This window comes from Symphalangus syndactylus, chromosome 7 (genome assembly GCF_028878055.3).
Source record: "Symphalangus syndactylus isolate Jambi chromosome 7, NHGRI_mSymSyn1-v2.1_pri, whole genome shotgun sequence".
NCBI lineage: Eukaryota > Metazoa > Chordata > Mammalia > Primates > Hylobatidae > Symphalangus > Symphalangus syndactylus.
The window spans coordinates 6,270,001-6,288,844 of NC_072429.2; the positions used below are offsets into that span (position 1 = coordinate 6,270,001).

Genomic DNA, 18,844 nt, shown 5'->3' on the forward strand with positions numbered 1-18,844 from the left:
CTAAGAGAAATTCTTCTGCCTTGAGATGCTGTGAATCTGTAACCTTACCCCCAACCCTGTGCTCTCTGAAACATGTGCTGTGTCAACTCAGGGTTAAATGGATTAAGGGCTGTGCAGGATGTGCTTTGTTAAACAGATGCTTGAAGGCAGCATGCTCGTTATGAGTCATCACCACTCCCTAATCTCAAGTACCCAGGGACACAAACACTGCGGAAGGCCCGCAGGGACCTCTGCCTAGGAAAGCCAGGTATTGTCCAAGGTTTCTCCCCATGTGATAGTCTGAAATAGGGCCTCGTGGGAAGGGAAAGACCTGACCGTCCCCCAGCCCGACACCCGTAAAGGGTCTGTGCTGAGGATTAGTAAAAGAGGAAGGAAGGCCTCTTTGCAGTTGAGACAAGAGGAAGGCATCTGTCTCCTGCCCGTCCCTGGGCAATGGAATGTCTCGGTGTAAAACCCGATTGTATGTTCCATCTACTGAGATAGGGGAAAACCGCCTTAGGGCTGGAGGTGGGACATGCGGGCAGCAATACTGCTCTGTAAGGCATTGAGATGTTTATGTGTATGCATATCTAAAGCACAGCACTTAATTCTTTACCTTGTCTATGATGCAGAGACCTTTGTTCACGTGTTTATCTGCTGACCTTCTCTCCACTATTATCCTATGACCCTGCCACATCCCCCTCTCCGAGAAACACCCAAGAATGATCAATAAATACTAAGGGAACTCAGAGGCCGGCGGGATCCTCCATATGCTGAACGCTGGTCCCCTGGGCCCCCTTATTTCTTTCTCTATACTTTGTGTCTTTTTCTTTTCCAAGTCTCTCCTTCCACCTAACGAGAAACACCCACGGGTGTGGAGGGGCAACCCGCCCCTTCACAAGGGACATGAGGAAACTTTTTGTAGTGCTGGAAATGTTCCTTTTCGATCTGGGTGATAGGTACACACGTGTGTGCTTGTGCACGTGTGCACAAGCAAGTGTATTCAATTCCATGTGCCCTTAAGATCTCTGTACATATAAAATCTTTACACAGTACAGATATATCTGCATGAAAATTGTTTCTTAAAACATGACTTTCTTAGTTGGAAAGGCTATTGTTTTAGATTTTATTGGTGTGTAACAAATTACCACACACTTAGTATCTTAAGACAGCACAGATTTATTATCTCGCTTTTTCTGGGGTACAAGTTAGCAAGGTCTTCTACTGATACTGCAGCAGGTGACATCACAATGTTGGCCATTGCTGTGGTCTCATCTGAGGCAAGGGGGTTCTCTTCCAGCCTCCCTGGTTGTTGACAAAATGCTTTCTTTGTGGCTGTGGGACTGAAATCTCCTGTTCGCTTGCTGGCTGTCAGCTGAGGGCCACTCTCGGCAACCAGAGGCCCCTTTCCTTGAGGCCAGCGGTGCACAGTGTTTCTGGAACTCCACCTTCTTTTAAAGGGCTCACCTGATTAAGTCAGGCCCACCCAGAATAATCTCCCTTTTGATTTATCAAAATCAACTGACCAGGAACCTCAATCACAGCTGCGCAATCCCTTGTTCCGTAAAATGTGGCATGGTTGTGGGAGTGAGGTGCCATCACGTTCTCTCAGAGGCAGGTGGTCTACAGGGCATGTGCACCTGGTGGGAATCTTGGGGGCCACCTTTGAGTTCTCCCTATGACAGTTTCAGGCCTAAGAACCAAATGCGATAGAGCCTCCCAGCAGGACAGGCTTTCCAAGTTCCTTACCTGTCTTTGTATTTGTAACTTGTTGAAAGAAGCCCCCGAGATGGGATGAGGGAGGTCCTGTGCTTCCTCCTTGCTGTGTGGCCACGCTGGCTTCCTGTGTCCACTTGGCATCCTCGGGCTAGGTGGGCACGCCAGTTGTGTTGCAGAGTGATCGGGAGACAGAGGCCACCTCTACCAGAGCTCAGCCCCCGAGGCGCTCCCGGAGCACGTGCCAGGCTCTGTTCTGTTCCTCCAGCCTGCTTTTTCAGTTCCTGCGGATTCCCTATTTGTGTGTTTAGACACTAAACCTTTTTCATTAACATGTGCTTACTATGGAATAATTAGACACACCTGAGAAGAAAAAAATAGGCTACATGAGCTTAAAGAACATAAAAAGCGCCCTCAACCATGACACACATATTGCTATTATTTTGTTTTAGAGCTTTTAAGACTATTTTCATGGATACTTTAACTTATTTGTCTTATATTTATACGTATATATATATTTTTGAGGCGAGGGTTGTGGGGTGGTTTACGCAGTTTAGCCCACGCTGGGCTCAACCTCCTGGGCTCGATCCATCCTCCCGCCTCAGCCTCCTGAGTTTCATGCGCCTCCGTGTGATGAGACCAGCAAACAGGCTTTGTGTGAGCAATAAAGCTTTTTATCACCTGGGTGCAGGCGGGCTAAGTCCGAAAAGAGAGTCAGCAAAGGGTGATGGATTATCGTTAGTTCTTACAGGTTTTGGGACAGGCAGTGGAGTTAGGAGCAATGTTTTGGGGGACAGGGGGTGGATCTCTCAAAGTACATTCTCAAGGGTAGGGAGAATTACAAAGAACCTTCTTAAGGGTGGGGGAGAATTACAAAGAACCTTCTTAAGGGTCGGGGAGATTACAAAGTACCTTCTTAAGGGTGGGGGAGATTACAAAGTACATTGATCAGTTAGGGTGGGGCAGGAACAAATCACAATGGTGGAATGTCATCAGTTAAGGCTATTTTTACTTCTTTTGTGGATCTTCAGTTACTTCAGGCCATCTGGATGTATACGTGCAAGTCACAGGGGATGCGATGGCTTGGCTTGGGCTTAGGGGCCTGACACTGAGTAGCTGGGATTACAGGCATGTGCCACCCTACTCAGCTCGACGAGCTATGTTATTTACTTATTTATTTACGTATTTATTTTTCAAACGGGGTCTTGCTCTGTCACGCAGGTTGGAGCGTAGTGGCACAAACACAGCTCACTGCAGTCTCGACCTCCCGGGCTCCAGCGATTCCCCCACTTCAGGCTCCGGAGCAGCTAGAACCACGGGTGCGTACCACCACGCCTGGCTAATTTTGGTATTTTTTGTAGAGACGCTTTTCACCATATTGCCCAGGTTGATCTCGAACTCTTCTTGCCTAGGCCTCACAAACTGCTGGGATTACAGGAGTGAGCCACCGCGCCTGGCCGAGCTCTTTTTGTTTGTTTGTTTTGTTTTTTGTTTTGTTTTGTTTTGTTTTTTGAGACGGAGTCTCGCTCTGTCGCCCAGGCTGGAGTGCAGTGGCGCAATCTCGGCTCACTGCAGGCTCCGCCTCCCCGGTTCACGCCATTCTCCTGCCTCAGCCTCCCGCGTAGCTGGGACTACAGGCGCCCACCACCTCGCCCAGCTAATTTTTTGTATTTTTAGTAGAGACGGGGTTTCACCGTGTTAGCCAGGATCGTCTGACCGCGTGATCCGCCCGCCTCGGCCTCCCAGAGTGCTGGGATTACAGGCGTGAGCCACCGCGCCCGGCCCCGAGCTATGTTTTAATAAGAATACTTTGCATTGTGTTTTGTAACTTGCCTTTTAAAAAATACTTAACTTCGCTGGAAAGATTCCATAGTAAAAAGAAAAAGAAAAAATACTCAACAAATGTACTGTGATGCCACTCATTTCTACATTTTATTTTTCGCTTTTATGAAACTAAACAAAGAGCCATAGGCCACGCGGGGGTAGAGGAGGGGTCGCCCTTCAGAACGCCACCAGTGGGCCCTATGGCCGTGCTTTTTGTTAACCGTTCACAGCTCCCTCCAAGAACCTTCAGATGCTCTATGAGGATTGCAGTTTTCCGGGACTCTTTCCAAATTCTTGGGTCGCTGCTGCACACGTGACCACTTGGGGGCGCTCAGGGCTCCACCGCGGCGCGGCTCTGGTCCCGGCGAGTGCGCGATGCAGGCTTGGCGCTGTGCGGATCGCGCTGCCCAGTGTCCCCCGCCCCGGGATCTCGGCGCGCAGGTCTTGCAGCCCCAGGCGCAGCGGAGCTCCGGCCCAGGGCTGCAGGAGGAGCGGGGACCTGGGCCTGCCGGAACTCCCTGTATACCACAACCAGACCGGAGCAGGACTGGTATCAGGGGGAAGAAGAAAACAGCCCATAACACCATTTTTATTGTTCCAGTGTTTGGAAGAACTCTAGATATCTAAGCAGCCACTGTTGTTGAACATTTAGAGTCAGATTTTTTTCCCCCATTGCAAGATTATCCTTGTGGCTCAATCTCTGTATAACATCATAATGATTATACAGAGAAATAAATATCTAGTGTAGTTAATGGGCCAAAATTCTATCTGTTTTTTTCTTTTTTTGAGATGGAGTCTCGCTCTGCCGCCAGGCTGGAGTGCAATGGCGTGATCTCCGCTCACTGCAACCTCCGCCTCCCAGGTTCAAGCGATTCTCCTGCCTCAGCCTCCCAAGTAGCTGGGATTACAGGCGTGAGTCTATGCGCCCGCCCCATTTTGTAACTTTTTTTTTTTTTTTTGAGACGGAGTCTCAGTCGCCCAGGCTGGAGTGCAGTGGCGTGATCTCTGCTCACTGCAACCTCCGTCTCCTGGTTCAAGCAATTCTCTGCCTCAGCCTTCCGAGTAACTGGGATTACAGTTGCCCGCCACCACAGCTGGCAATTTTTGTATTTTTAGTAGAGACGGAGTTTTACCATCTTGGCCAGGCTGGTCTTGAACTGCTGACCTCAAGATCCACCCGCCTTGGCCTCCCAAAGTGATGGGATTACAGGCTGAGCCACCGCGCCCGGCCCAATTCTGGGGCTTTTAAAGGTACACATAGGCAAATTACTCTCCGGAAAGTGTCGGAAAATTACTGAAGTGTCATTTTCTGGGGTAAATACCCGTTGTCTGATGGCCATGGAAAAATAGGCTGCAGATACATAAAGGGTGGGCTTTAGAGCTGAAGTTTAAATAGGCGACAGGAAGAGGAGAAGAGCTCTCGGTAGCAGACAGGGGTCTCGGAGAAATGGGTTGCCGGTTTTGCGGTGAAATGCGGCAGATTTTATAGAAGAGCTTGAGGAGGCGGTGTCTCATTTATATAGGGTCCCGAAGATTGGTCGGATCAGCTGTTTCATTTGCATAAGGCGAGGAAAACTGACTAGGGCTAGGTGTCATTTTCGTAGGGGGAGAAAAGCTGGCCGCCCCCAACCCCAATCTTTTATTATGCAGATAGTTCTCTACCTGGCCCGGGCCATGTTGCCTGTTTCTTTACAGGTGGTGAAAAAAAAAAAAAAAGGAAGATGGAGCCTACATGTTGCACGTACCTGGTCCCAGGTAGCCGTTTTCTATTGGCACAGCTGCCGGCATTCACCCGTGCAAACTTCCAGCTTGCCTATCTATGTTTGCAACTCAAATTTTCAGCTTGCTTTTTGTTAGAAAAGAAATGACTTTGGGTTGCTTTTTGTTAAAAGGTTAGTTGGCCGGGCGCAGCAGCTCACACCTGTAATCCCAGCACTTTGGGTGGCCGAGATGGGCGGATCACGAGGTCAAGAGATCGAGACCGTCCTGGCTAACACGGTGAAACCTCGTCTCTACTAAAAATACAAAAAAAAAAATAGCCCAGCGTGGTGGCGGGCGCCTGTAGTCCCAGCTACTCGGGAGGCTGAGGCAGGAGAATGGCGTGACCCGGGAGGCGGAGCTTGCAGTGAGCCGAGGTCGTGCCACTGCACTCCAGCCTCCAGCGTGGGCGACAAAGCGAGACTCTATCTCACAAAAAAAAAAAAGGTAAATTTCACTGAGGACTCTGTTGCCCTTGCTATCTGTCTAAATAATTTCTATCTCTTGTATCACTACCAATTTACAGCTATTTATATTCCCACTTACTCTGGTGTAAGGCTTCATTCGCTCAGCATAATGTTTTTGAGATTCCTCTACGTTGTTGAGTTCATCAGCAGTTTGTTCCTATTAGTTGCTGAGTAATATTCCACGATTAATCCATTTCTTGTTTATAGATATCTGGGCTGGCTCTGGTCTTTTTTTTTTTGTAATTATACATAACGCTGCAATGAACATTTGTGTACAGTCTGCGTAGATATAGACTCTTAATAAATGCCTAGGAGTAGAATTGTCGGTCACAGAAAATTGGTAAGTTTAGTTGGATAAAAAACTTTTGCCCAAAGTGGTTGTACTATTTTTCTCCTATCATCAATATACAAGCTTTTTGGTTACTACCTCCCTGGCAACATTTGGTAGTGACCATTTATTTATTTGTTTTAACTTCTAGCCATTTTTTTTTTAGACGGAATCTCGCTCTGTCGCCAGGCTGGAGTGCAGTGGCGTGATCTCAGCTCACTGCAACCTCCGCCTCCCAGGTTCAAGCAATTCTCCTCCCTCAGCCTCCCAAGGAGCTGGGACTATAGGCGCCCACTACCACGCCTGGCTAATTTTTGTATTTCTAGTAGAGACGGGGGTTTCACTATGTTGGTCAGGCTGGTCTCGATCTCCTGACCTCGTGATCCGCCCTCCTCGGCCTCCCAAAGTGCTGGCATTACAGGCGTGAGCCACCGCGCCCGGCCAGGATTATCCTCTTTTTGCGGCTGAGTGGTGCTCTGCTGTGCGCATCCACCTCGTTGTCTCCACCTGCTCCTTCACCGATGGCCGCTTACTGTGCTCGCAGATCTGGGCTGTTGTCAACAGCGCTGCGGTAAACACGGCGGCACAGACATCTGCTGGGCAAACCGAGGATACGATACGGATACTTCCTCTGTCACTTCCACTCCAGGTTCTCCAGGCCCTGAAGCTCCATCTCCACTCCCGAACTCATGGCCTCCCATTCCCCAAGCAGCTTCTCCCGAATGTCCCCTCTCAGAAAACGGTGCCAGCGCGTCCCTGCTGTTCCACCCCCAGGCCCGCCGTCAACCCCAGACAGTTCCGCTGCCGCCGTCTCCTTTCCCTGCGGTCGCTGCCACACCCTCTCGTCCGGTCTCCCATGCCCCCTTATGTCACCATATTGGGCATGAAAGTTTCCTTTTCTTTCTTTTCTTCCTTTTGTTCAAGACGTTTCCCTCTGTCACCTAGGCTGGAGTGCAGTGGTGCGATCACGGCTCACTGCAGCCTCCACCTCCTAGGCTCAAATGGGTCTCTTACCCCAGCCTCCCAAGTAGCTGGGACGACAGGCATAGGCCACCACACCTGGCTGATTTTTATTCTTCTATGTTTTAGTAGAGATGGGGTCTGCGTACGTTGTACAGGCTGGTCTGCAACTGCTGGGCTCCGGCGATCCTCACGCCTCAGCCTTCCAAGTCTGGAAGCTGCTGTTCCTATGTGCTCAGCCCCATTAGCCAAGCTTAAAGGGACACATGGAGAAAGCTCAGGATTATAATCAGAAATAGAACAGGGCTGGGTGCGTCGGCTCACACCTGAAGTCCCAGAACTTTTGGGAGGCAGAGGTGGGTGGATTGATTGAGTTCAGGTGTTTGAAACCAGCCTGGGCAACATAATGAGACCTTGTTTCTATTTATAAAAACAACAACAACAGGAGAGACGCTTGCCACGGGTGCCAGGAGACCAGGGTTAGATAATTTGGAGTCCCAGCATCCACTGTCCTGAGAGCCTGAGGGCCTCCTCCAGGAACTGCACCTTGGCAGGGACCCTGCGCTTCGCACTCTCTCCCCGGACACCGCGGGCGGATGTGTGCACAGACTTAAGGCCTCAAACCCTCTTTTAGTGGATGCTATGGATGATTTCCCATCTTAGTGCACCCTCTTTCATAAAACACCCGCTCACTTAGATGAAGATGTTCTTAGTTATGCTCGTAGCACAGTCATGCCCACTTCATGCCAGTCACATCCGCGGACTTAGTCCCTGCTTGCACGTCTACCTATGCTGCCACTTGACCTGATTCTAGGCCACAGTCAGAAGGAACCTCTTGCTGTTGGCGCCATCTCCTGCCTGTAGGCGGAGGTGAAGGCCTAGCCCCGAGAAGGCCAGAAGATTTCCTTTCCTAGGAGGCGGGGATAACAGGAGTTCTGTGAACCTGGGTGGGAACAATAGCAGAACTCGTATTTTTCCTAATCACGAACTGAAACAGGGTTTTCCATTCTGAAAGGAGGCTACAGTCCACAGTGGAATTAACAGGACCTTAATTGCTAATGGAAATCACAGATGCGGCTGAGGCGGGATCGCAGGAGCCCCAGAGGTGGAGGCTGCAGTGAGCCAAGGTTGTGCCACTGCACTCCAGCCTGGGCAGCAGAGGCAGACTCTGTCTCAAAAACCAACAATACACAAAGAAATCGCAGATCCATTCACATCACATATCAAATCATAGTTCTTGTAGGCACTTTGAAATATCACTTATGCTCATTAGTACTTAAAAGTTATGGTAATTGGCCTGGCGGTGTGACTCACAACTGTAATTCCAGCTATTTGGGAGGCCAAGGTATTTGAATCGCTTGAGGCCAGGAGTTTGAGACCAGCAAGGGCAACATAGGGAGACCCCATATCTACAAAAAATGCAAAATATTAGCCAGAAATGGTGGCATGCACCTGTAGCCCCAACTACTTGAGAGGCTGAGGTGGGAGGATCCTTTTAGCCCAGGAGGTCATGGCTGCAGTGAGCTGGGTTCTTACCACTGCTCTCCAGCCTTAGCAACAGAGAAAGACACTGTCTCAAAAAACCAAAACCAAAACCAAAAACAAACAGAACGAAAGCATTATTCTGAGAAGGAGTCCATAGCTTTCACCACCCATCTTTAAAAGGGCTCAGACTCGGCTGGGTGCGGTGGCTCACACCTGTAATCTCAGCACTTTGGGAGGCTGAGGCAGGTGGATCACTGGAGGCCAGGAGTTCAAGACCAGCCTGACTAACATGGTGAAACCCAGTCTCTACTAAAAATACAAAAAATTAGCCAGGCGTGGTGGCAGGTGCCTGTAATCCCAGCTACTCAGGAGGCTGAGGCAGGAGAATCACTTCAACCTGGGAGACAGAGGTTGCAGTGAGCTGAGATCATGCCACTGCACTCCAGCCTGGGCAACAAGAGTGAAACCCTGTCTCAAAAAAAAAAAAAAGAAAAGAAAAGAAAGAAAAGCCTCAGAGTCTTGCAAATAGTACAAAAGAGTTGTGGGTCAAGGGTGGAACATGAAGTCCCCCTTCAATAAATGAGTGAGTGTCTTTCAGAGACAAAAGCCCCACAGCTCCAAGAGTAGCCAGGTAGGGCTGCTAGAAGAGCCCCACGCTTGTGAGTCAGCAGGGAGGTGCTGATGGCCTCATCCAGGGCACTGTCAGGGGACAGGTTGGTGACAGTTGAGGTGCCACCTGGACTGGCCAGGGCCAGAGGTGATTGAACTTTTGCAACGGATGTCCCCAGCTGAGAGTGAGGACTGTGCAGGGTTGGCTTGTTGAATGAATGAAGGATTATTACCAATCATATATTTTCTTTTCATTCATTCATTTATTCATTCCTTTATTTATGTGCCTAACTCCTGTCTCACATCCTGTCTAGGTGCTAAGGGGACAAAGATTCCTGGCCTCAGTGCACTCTCAGATTCATGGGGAGACAGAACTGGTTTGAGAGCTGGTTCCTCTCCCTCTCTCGTGGGGACAGAGTGAGAAGGCAGCTGGGCAGAAATCAGGAAGAGGATCCTTACCAAGAACTCCACTGTGCTGCACCCTGATCTAGACTTCCAGCCTGCAAAACTGTGAGAAATCAATGTTCACTGTTAGAGCAGCCCAGCATATGGTATTGTGTTATAGCAACCCGAACCAAGACAAAGGCTCTCAGCTGGGGAGACAGAAACTGATCTGGAGCCTGCACTCCCCCTGGGGAGGGGAAGATGCCTGTCGACCTGGACAGAGGGCGTGGACAGAGGCAGCACCTGGGCTGTGGTGACCCTTGCTTTCCACTTCTGCTCGGGGGCACTGGGACAGGATCCCAGAAGGTTCCAGAATGCATGTCAAGCAAGCAGCAGTCCCTGTGGAGTTTGGGTAGTGCACAGAGGAAGAAATGGCAGAAAAGCAGCAACAGGATGGCTTTAGGGCGGGGAGCTACTGAAAGGTGGCAGACAGAGTGGGCAGGGGCAGGAGATGGTCCAGCAAGGCACCCACTGACATGGCAGTGCTGTCATGCACTGCACAGTGACCTTCCAGACAAGGAGGGACACATACACACTGGTGGTCCCATGACTATGACTTAGCTGAAAAACTCCTATGGCCTAGTGATGTCATAGCTGTGGTACTGTCGTAGCACAGACATCACTCATGGGAGTGACGGGCTATGCCACCCAGCCTAGGGATGCAGGAAGTACACCGTCTAGGCTTCTGTGAGTGCATTCTGTGATGTTCACGCCAACAACCACCTAGCGACCGTGTCTCAGAAGGCATCCTTGTTGTTAAGGGGCCCGTGACTGTATGTCTTGGGAAGCAGCCTGTGACTGTTGTCCCACCCTGCACTGACTGCCCAGTGAGCGCTCAGAATGCATTAGGTATGGGGTGGACAGAGGAGGAGGACAGCACCGGCACCCAGGCAGCAACCGCCCTTGGAATCACCATTTCCTGAACCAGGGGACCTCCCCAGCCACCCACACCAAAGCCTAAAATCTCATACCTCCTCTCTCTAAAGCAGGGGTCTGCAAGCTTTCTCCGCAAGGGCCACGTACGGAATCTTTTCAGTTTTGTCGGAAGTACCCACGTCTGCCCTTTTGGTGCCAAAGCCAGCAAAGGTGACACATAACGAGAGGGAGGGGCCATGTGCCAACGGGACGTGTGTGCCAATGGGACTTGACTCACAGACACCAACGTTTGAATTTCATCTAATTTTTACATATCATGAAATATTATTCTTTTTATTTGTTTAACCAGTAAAAAGTGTTCTTAGCTCGCTGGGCAGGAGAGAAATCGGTTGTAAGCTGGCTTTGGCTGGGGGGTACTTTGCTGACCAAGGGAAGGGAAAAAACCAAACTTGCTCTAACCCACCTCTCCCTCCAGTCCCATGCAGTCCCACTTTCCTTATTTTTTTTAATTTTTTTATTTTTATTGTATTTTATTTTTTTGAGACAGGGTCTTGCTCTGTCGTCCAGGCTGGAGTGCAGTGGCACGATCTCGGCTCACTGCAACCACGGCCTCCTGAGTTCAAGCAATTCTCCTGCCTCAGCCTCCCAAGTAGCTGGGACTACAGGCACGCACCACCATGCCTGGCCAATTTTTCTATTTTTAGTAGAGACGGGGTTTCACCACATTGGCCAGGCTGATCTTGAACTCCTGACCTCAGGTGATCCGCCCACCTCAGCCTCCCACAGTGCTGGGATTACAGGCATGAGCCACCATGCCCGGCTTTTATTTTTTATTTTTGGGTAAAAACAAAATTATCTCCACCATTAATTTTTCTTACTTTTGACTTGCTTTTCTATTATATAGGTAACTCTATTCACTCCATTGAAACTCCAATTCCCAAATACATTTGAGTCTCTTTATTGATTCAGTTCCACTCCATTAATCTTCTTGGTTTTTCCTGCACCAGGACCAAAGTTATTACAGTTAGCAATACATGGAGGCTTATCTTTGTGCAAATTTCTTTGTACCGGGATTTTCAGAAGACTTTCCTAGCCCTGGAAGACTGGTTTAAAAGAAGGGTTTCGGCCGGGCGCGGTGGCTCACGCTTGTAATCCCAGCACTTTGGGAGGCCGAGGCGGGTGGATCACGAGGTCAGGAGATCGAGACCACGGTGAAACACCGTCTCTACTAAAAATACAAAAAAATTAGCCGGGCGTGGTGGCGGGCGCCTGTAGTCCCAGCTACTCGGAGAGGCTGAGGCAGGAGAATGGCGTGAACCCGGGAGGCAGAGCTTGCAGTGAGCCAAGATCGCGCGACTGCACTCCAGCCTGGGCGACAGAGCGAGACTCCGTCTCAAAAAAATAAATAAAATAAAATAAAATAAAATAAAATAAATAAATAAAGGTTTCTTTCGGCCGGGCGTGGTGGCTCATGCCTGTAATCCCAGCACTGTGGGAGGCCGAGGTGGGCAGATCACAAGGTCAGGAGATCAAGACCATCCTGGCTAACATGATGAAACCCCATCTCTACTAAAAATACAAAAAATTAGCCAGGCGTCGTGGCGGGCGCCTGTAGTCCCAGCTACGTGGGAGGCTGAGGCAGGAGAATGGCGTGAACTCAGGAGACGGAGCTTGTAGTGAGCTGAGATCCTGCCACTGCACTTCAGCCTGGGCGACAGAGTGAGACTCCGTCTCAAAAAATAAATAAATAAATAAATAAATAAATAAATAAATAAATAAAGGCATAAGAAATTATAAGAGTATTATTTCGGAACTGATAAATGTCCATGAAATCTTCACAATTTATGTTCAGAGATTGCAGTAAAGACAGGCATAAGAAATTATAAAAGTATTAATTTTGGGAACTGATAAATGTCCATGAAATCTTCACAATTTATGTTCCTCTGCCGTGGCTCCAGCTGGTCCCTCCATTCGGGGCCCCTGACTTCCTGCAACAATGCCCAGCTAATTTTTTGTATTTTTAGTAGAGACGGGGTTTCACTATGTTGGCCAGGCTGGTCTCGAACTCCTGACCTCAGGTGATCCACCCACCTTCGCCTCCCAGAGTGCTGGGATTACAGGCGTGAGCCACCGTGCCTGGCCGGAGCGGCTTTTTACAGCTGTCATTGGTGAAGAAGTAACAGCCACTGGTTTTGTCTGGGCGGGGTGTCTGGCGCTTTGTGGCTGGCGCAGTGAGCTTGCTTCCACCCCTGCTTAGATGCAGTGACGAAGTGGCCTTGCTTGGTCTAATTTAATCTTGGCCTCCAAGTAGCCCTGTCCAGGGCTGTATTCTGCAGGGCTGCTTATGTCCAGCAGGCTGTGAGTGCCCGTCAGCTTCCAAATGGCAGGGGCTTCTCTTTAAAAACTTATTTTTCTCAGAAGCTGTCGTGGCCCTTGGTTGCTTCCCATGGCCTTGTGTCCTTGCTTTCCTGGGAAGCCTCAATGCAAAACATTTTCCTCTCATCGACCAGAATGAACTGCTGGCATTTGGATCTGAAAATCTACATCCTATAAGAATATTCCTGATGCTTTTTAAATGTTAGCTGCTCTTCGTTTAAGCACCTTCTACATGCCAGGTATTCATTCAAAATGAACTTACAAACTCCATTTTTTTCTTTTTGAGAGGGAGTCTTACTCTGTCACCCAGGCTGGAGTGCAGTGGCACAATCTCGGCTCACTGAAACCTCCACCTCCCGGGTTGAAGCGATTCTCCTGCCTTAGCATCCTGAGTAGCTGAGATTACAGGTGGGCGCCTGACTCTTTTCACTGAGAATACAACACATTATTATTACCTGTAGTCACCATGCTATACAATAGCTCTTTAGAACTTCTCCATCCAGTGTAACTGAAACTTCGTAGTCTTTGCCCAGCATCTCCCCATTTCTCCGCCATCCCCACAACCCAGCCCACAAGATTGTCGTAATAGACACAGAAAAGCATTTGGCAAAGTCATGTTTTTTATGACAAAAAAGAAATTAAAAAACTAAGAATAGAAGGAAAATTCCTCAATTTGATAAAGTACATTTACAGCAGACCTATAGTGAACATTATTCTTATTGTCAGAGGCATTTAAAAACCAGAGTGACTCCATCTTGTATAAGGGCTGGGTAAAATAAAATAAGGCTGAGACCTACGGGGCTGCATTCCTAGTAAGTCGGGTATTCTAAGTTACAGGATAAGATCGGTCAGCCCAAGATACAGGTCATAAAGACCTTGGTGATAAGACAGCATGCAGTGAAGAAGCCGGCCAAATCCCATCAAAACCACGATGGCGATAAAAGTTACCTCTGGTCATCCTCACTGCTCATTATATGCTAATTATAATGTATTAGCATGCTGAAGACACTCCCACAAGCACTATGACAGCTTAGAGATGCCATGGCAATGCCAGGAAGTTACCCATATGGTCTAAAACAAGAAGGACCCCTCAGTTCTGAGAATTGCCCACCCCTTTCCTGGAAAACTGATGAATAATCCACCCCTTGTTTAGCATAGAATCAAGAAACAACTATAAAAATGGACAACGGCAGCTGTTGGGGGCTGTTCTCCCTGTGGAGTAGCCATTCTTTTATTCCTTTATTTTCTTTCTTTTTCTTTTCTTTTTTTTTTTTTTGAGAAGGAGTCTCGCTGTGTCGCCCAGGCTGCAGTGTAGTGGCGCGATCTCGGCTCACTGCAACCTCCGCCTCACAGGTTCAAGGGATTCTCCTGCTTCAGCCTCCCGAGTAGCTGGGACTACAGGTGCCCACCACCACGTCCGGCTAAGTTTTTTGTATTCTTAGTAGAGACAGGGTTTCACCATGTTAGCCAGGATGGTCTCGATCTCCTGACCTCATGATCCACCCGCCTCGGCCTCCCAAAGTGCTGGGATTACAGGCGTCAGCCATCGTGCCCGGCCTCCTTTATTTTCTTAATAACCTTGCTTTCACTTTATGAACTTCCCAAATTCTTTTTTTTGGGGGGAGATTGAGTTTTGCTCTTGTCACCCTGGTTGGAGTGCAATGGCATGATCTTGGCTCACTGCAACCTGCGCCTCCCGGGTTCAAGCGATTCTCCAGCCTCAGCCTCCCAAGTAGTGGGGAGTACAGGCACGTGCCACCACGCCCGGATGACTTTTGTATCATTAGTAGAGTTGGGGTTTCACCACGTTGATTAGGCTGGTCTCGAACTCCTGACTTCAGGAGATCCACCCACCTCAGCCTCTCAAAGTGCTGGGATTACAGGCCTCCAAATTCTTTCTTGCTCGAGATTCAAGAATCCTTTCTTGGAATCTGGATTGGGACCTCTTTCCAGTAACATTATGGTGAAAGCCTCCTTAAGCTTTGGAAGATGACAAGGATATCACTCTCACCATTTGTATTTCACGGAGTACTGGAGGTGAGAAAAGGAAGCTAAAGGCACAAGACAGGAAAAGAAGAAGCAAGACAGTCATTATTAGCAGAGAAACATGATCCTGAATGTAGAAAATCTGGAGCAATCTTAAACAAAACAGACTGGGCGCAGTAGCTCATGCCTGTCCTGTAATCCCAGCACTTTGGGAGGCTGAGGCCAGAGGATCACTTGAGCCCAGGAGTTTCTTTTCTTTTTTCTTTTTTTTTTTTGAGACGGAGTCTCGCTCTGTCACCCAGGCTGGAGTGCAGGGGCACCATCTCTGCTCACTGCAAGCTCCACCTCCCCAGGTTCATGCCATTCTCCTGCCTCAGCCTCCAGAGTAGCTGGGACTACAGGCGCCCACCACCATGCCCAGCTAATTTTGTTTTTGTATTTTTAGTAGAGACGGGTATTCTGGTAACCAGGCAGGAGAATGGCATGAACCCGGGAGGCGGAGCTTGCAGTGAGCCGAGATCACACCACTGCACTCCAGCCTGGGCGACAGAGCGAGACTCCGTCTCAAAAAATAAATAAATAAATAAAATAAATAAAGCTACAATAATCAAGATGAATATTATTGGCATAAAGATAGGCATATAAACCAGTGGAACAGAATTGAGAGTGCAGAAACTGACCTTACGTTTCTGGCCAGTTTATTTTATTCTCTTGATAGTTTAATATACTTTTTACTGAGGTAAAACATGCCGTGAAGACACCCGTGCAGCCACCACCCAGATCAACAAATAGAACATGCCCAGAGTCGCAGAACCACCCCCCGGGTGTTCCCTTGGTCAGTGCCCTGCTCTTTTCAAAGGTAGTCACGCTTTTGACTTCTCACACCTACATTTGTTTTTGAGCTTCATGTAAATAGAATAACCCCTATGTAGTTTTTGGTGTCTTGATTCATTCTGTTAATGTTATATTTTTGATATTTGTTCACATTGTTACGTGCAGCAGTGTGGGTTTTTTTTTTTGCTGCACATTATTTTTAAAGTCCAGATATAATTCATATATCATAAAATTCACCTTCAAAAGTGTACAATTTGGCCAGGTACAGTGACTCACGCCTGTAATCCCAGCAATTTGAGAAGCCAAGGAGGGCAGGTCGCTTGAGCTCAGAAGTTTGAGACCAGCCTGGGCAACATGGCAAATCCCCATCTCTACAAAAAATAGAAAAATTAGCATAACGTAGTGGTATGTGACTGCAGTCTCAGCTACCTGGGAGGCTGAGGGGGAGGATCACTTGAGCCCAGGAGGTCGAGGCTGCAGTGAACTGAGATGGTGCCATGGCACTCCAGTCTGGACAATAGGACCAGACCTTGTCTCAAAAAATAAATGAATAAAGTAAAATAAAATAAAAGCATGTTCAAGAATGTGCAATCATTACCAGCAGCTAATTCCAGAACATTTTAATCACCCCAAAAAGAAGCCCCAAGTCCATTAGCAGTCACTCCTCACTTTCCCTTTCCCCAGTGCCTGGTGATCCCTAATCCAGTTTCTGTCTCTGTGGATTTGCCTACTCTGGACATTTCATATAAATTGAATCATATAACATAGGGCTTTTCGTATCTGGCTTCTTTCACTTAGCATACTATTTTTGAGGTTAATTTATATTGTACCACATACTAATATTTCATTCTTTTTTGTGGTTAGTAATATTGCATTGTTGACCAGGCGTGGTGTCTCACACTTTTAATCCCAGCACTTAGGGATACCAAGGTAGGGGGGATCCCTTGAGCCCAGGAGTTCAAGACCAGCCTGTGCAACATAGGGAGACCCCTGTCTCTATCAAAAGATTTTAGAATGTTAGCCATGTGTGGCAGCTCACACCTGTAGTCCGAGCTACTTGGGAGGATGAGGCAGGAGGACTGCTTGAGTCCAGGAACTAAGATCACACCACTGCACTCCAGCCTGGGAAACAGGGTGAGGCCCTGTCTCAAAAAAAAAAAAAGTTTAGCTTCGTGTGAATGTACTACATTTTATTTATCCATTCATCAATTCATGGACGTTTAAGTTGTTTCTTTCTTTTTTTTTTTTTTTTTTTTTGAGACAAATTCCCACTCTGTGCCCCAGGCTGCAATGACACGATCTTGGCTCACTGCAACCTCCACCTACTGGGTTCAAGCTAGCTTCCCAACTTAGCCTCCCAAGTAGCTGAGACCACAGGTGAACACCACCATGCCTGGATAATTTTTTTTTTTTTTTTTTGAGATGGAGTCTTGCTTTGTCACCCAGGCTGGAGTGCAGTGGCACGATCTCGGCTCACTGCAACCTCTGCCTCCCAGGTTCACACCATTTTCCTGCCTCAGACTCCCGAGTAGCTGGGACTACAGGCGCCCGCCACTACGCCCAGCTAATTTTTTTGTATTTTTAGTAGAGACGGGGTGTCACCGTGTTAGCCAGGATGGTCTCGATTTCCTGACCTCGTGATCTGCCTACATCGGCCTCCCAAAGTCCTGGGATTACAGGCGGGAGCCACCGTGCCCGATTGTAATTTTTTGTATTTTTTTGTAGAGACGGGGTTTTGTCATATTGCCTAACCTGCTCGCAAACTCCTGAATTCAAGCAATCCATCTGCCTTGGCCTCCCAAAGTGCTGGGATTACAGGCCTGAGCCATATTGCCAGTGTTTGTTTCCACTTATTGGTTATCATGAATAATTATACTATAAACATTTTTGTATAACTTTTTTCTTTTTCTTTCTATTTTTTTTTTTTTTTTTTTTGAGACAGAGCCTCACTCTGTCGCCCAGGCTGGATCAAGTGGTGGTGCAGTCTCAGCTCACTGCAACCTCAGACTCCCTGGTTCAAGAGATTCTCCTGCCTCAGCCTCCCGAGTAGCTGGGACTACAGGCACCCACCAGCATGCCCAGCTAAGTTTTGTATTTTTAGTAGAGACGGGTTTTCACCATGTTGGCCAGGATGGTCTTGATCTCCTGACCACGTGATCCGCCCGCCTCGGCCTCCCAAAGTGTTGGGATTACAGGCATGAGCCACCGCGCTCGGCCAGCGTTGCAGTTTTTACTGAATGATTACTCCCAGCTAAAACCACAAAAAACTTCTCATTTAAAATTTGTTATAAATTGGTGGTGCATGGTGGCTCACGCCTGCAATCCCATCGCTTTGGGAGACCGAGGTGGGCAAATCACTTGAGGGCTGGAGTCAAGACCAGCCTGGCCAACACAGTGAAACCCCGTGTCTACCACAAATACAAAAAATTAGCTGGGCGTGGTGGCACACACCTCTAATCGCAGCTACTCGGGAGGCTGAGGCAGGAGAATCTCTTGAATCTGGGAGGCAGAGGTTGCAGTGAACTATTATAGGTACAATTGGTATCTACTGTTTATATGCAGAACTTGAGAGCACAGCAGGATCTGCGTCTTTTCTGCCTTATATGGTGCAGTGAGTTTGGCACTTCACTGGGATGTAATTTCCAGTGGCTCAGTCCTTGTCTGCAGCAGCACATAACCTGCACATCAGGCAAACATCCCGTACAGGAAAAATGTCTTTGCTGCCAAGTCTGATAAAAGGAAAAAAGGGAGGTTATTATTTAAAAAAAAAAAACAAAACAATAAGAAGACTGAAAGGGAATTGGTGACGGAAATCTTTGGACCATTTCTCAGTTCGTGCTGTCAGACAATCTGCTGTACTTTTTTTTTTTTTTTTTTTTTTTGAGACGGAGTCTCGCTCTGTCGCCCAGGCTGGAGTGCAGTGGCGCGGTCTCGGCTCACTGCAAGCTCCACCTCCTGGGTTCACGCCATTCTCCTGCCTCAGCCTCCCAAGTAGCTGGGACTACAGGCGCCCGCCACCACGCCCGGCTAAGTTTTTGTATTTTTAGTACAGACGGGGTTTCACTGTGTTAGCCAGGATGGTCTCGATCTCCTGACCTCGTGATCTGCCTGCCTCGGCCTCCCAAAGTGCTGGGATTACAGGCGTGAGCCACCGCACCTGGCCAATCTGACGTACTTTTAAGCGTAGCCTGCTCACCAATTC

At 48.3% G+C, this 18,844-nt stretch overlaps 1 long non-coding RNA gene across 1 annotated transcript in view; it reads left to right on the forward strand.

The window, feature by feature from the left end:
* Positions 1-792, forward strand: part of LOC134737191 (uncharacterized) — a 910-nt gene extending 118 nt beyond the window's left edge. Inside the window, exons 1-2 of the long non-coding RNA XR_010121835.1 lie at positions 1-247; positions 612-792. The exon at positions 1-247 is cut by the window's left edge and continues 118 nt beyond it. This is a non-coding gene — a long non-coding RNA (uncharacterized lncRNA). The remainder of the gene's footprint in view (positions 248-611) is intronic.
* Positions 793-18,844: the final 18,052 nt, after the last annotated feature.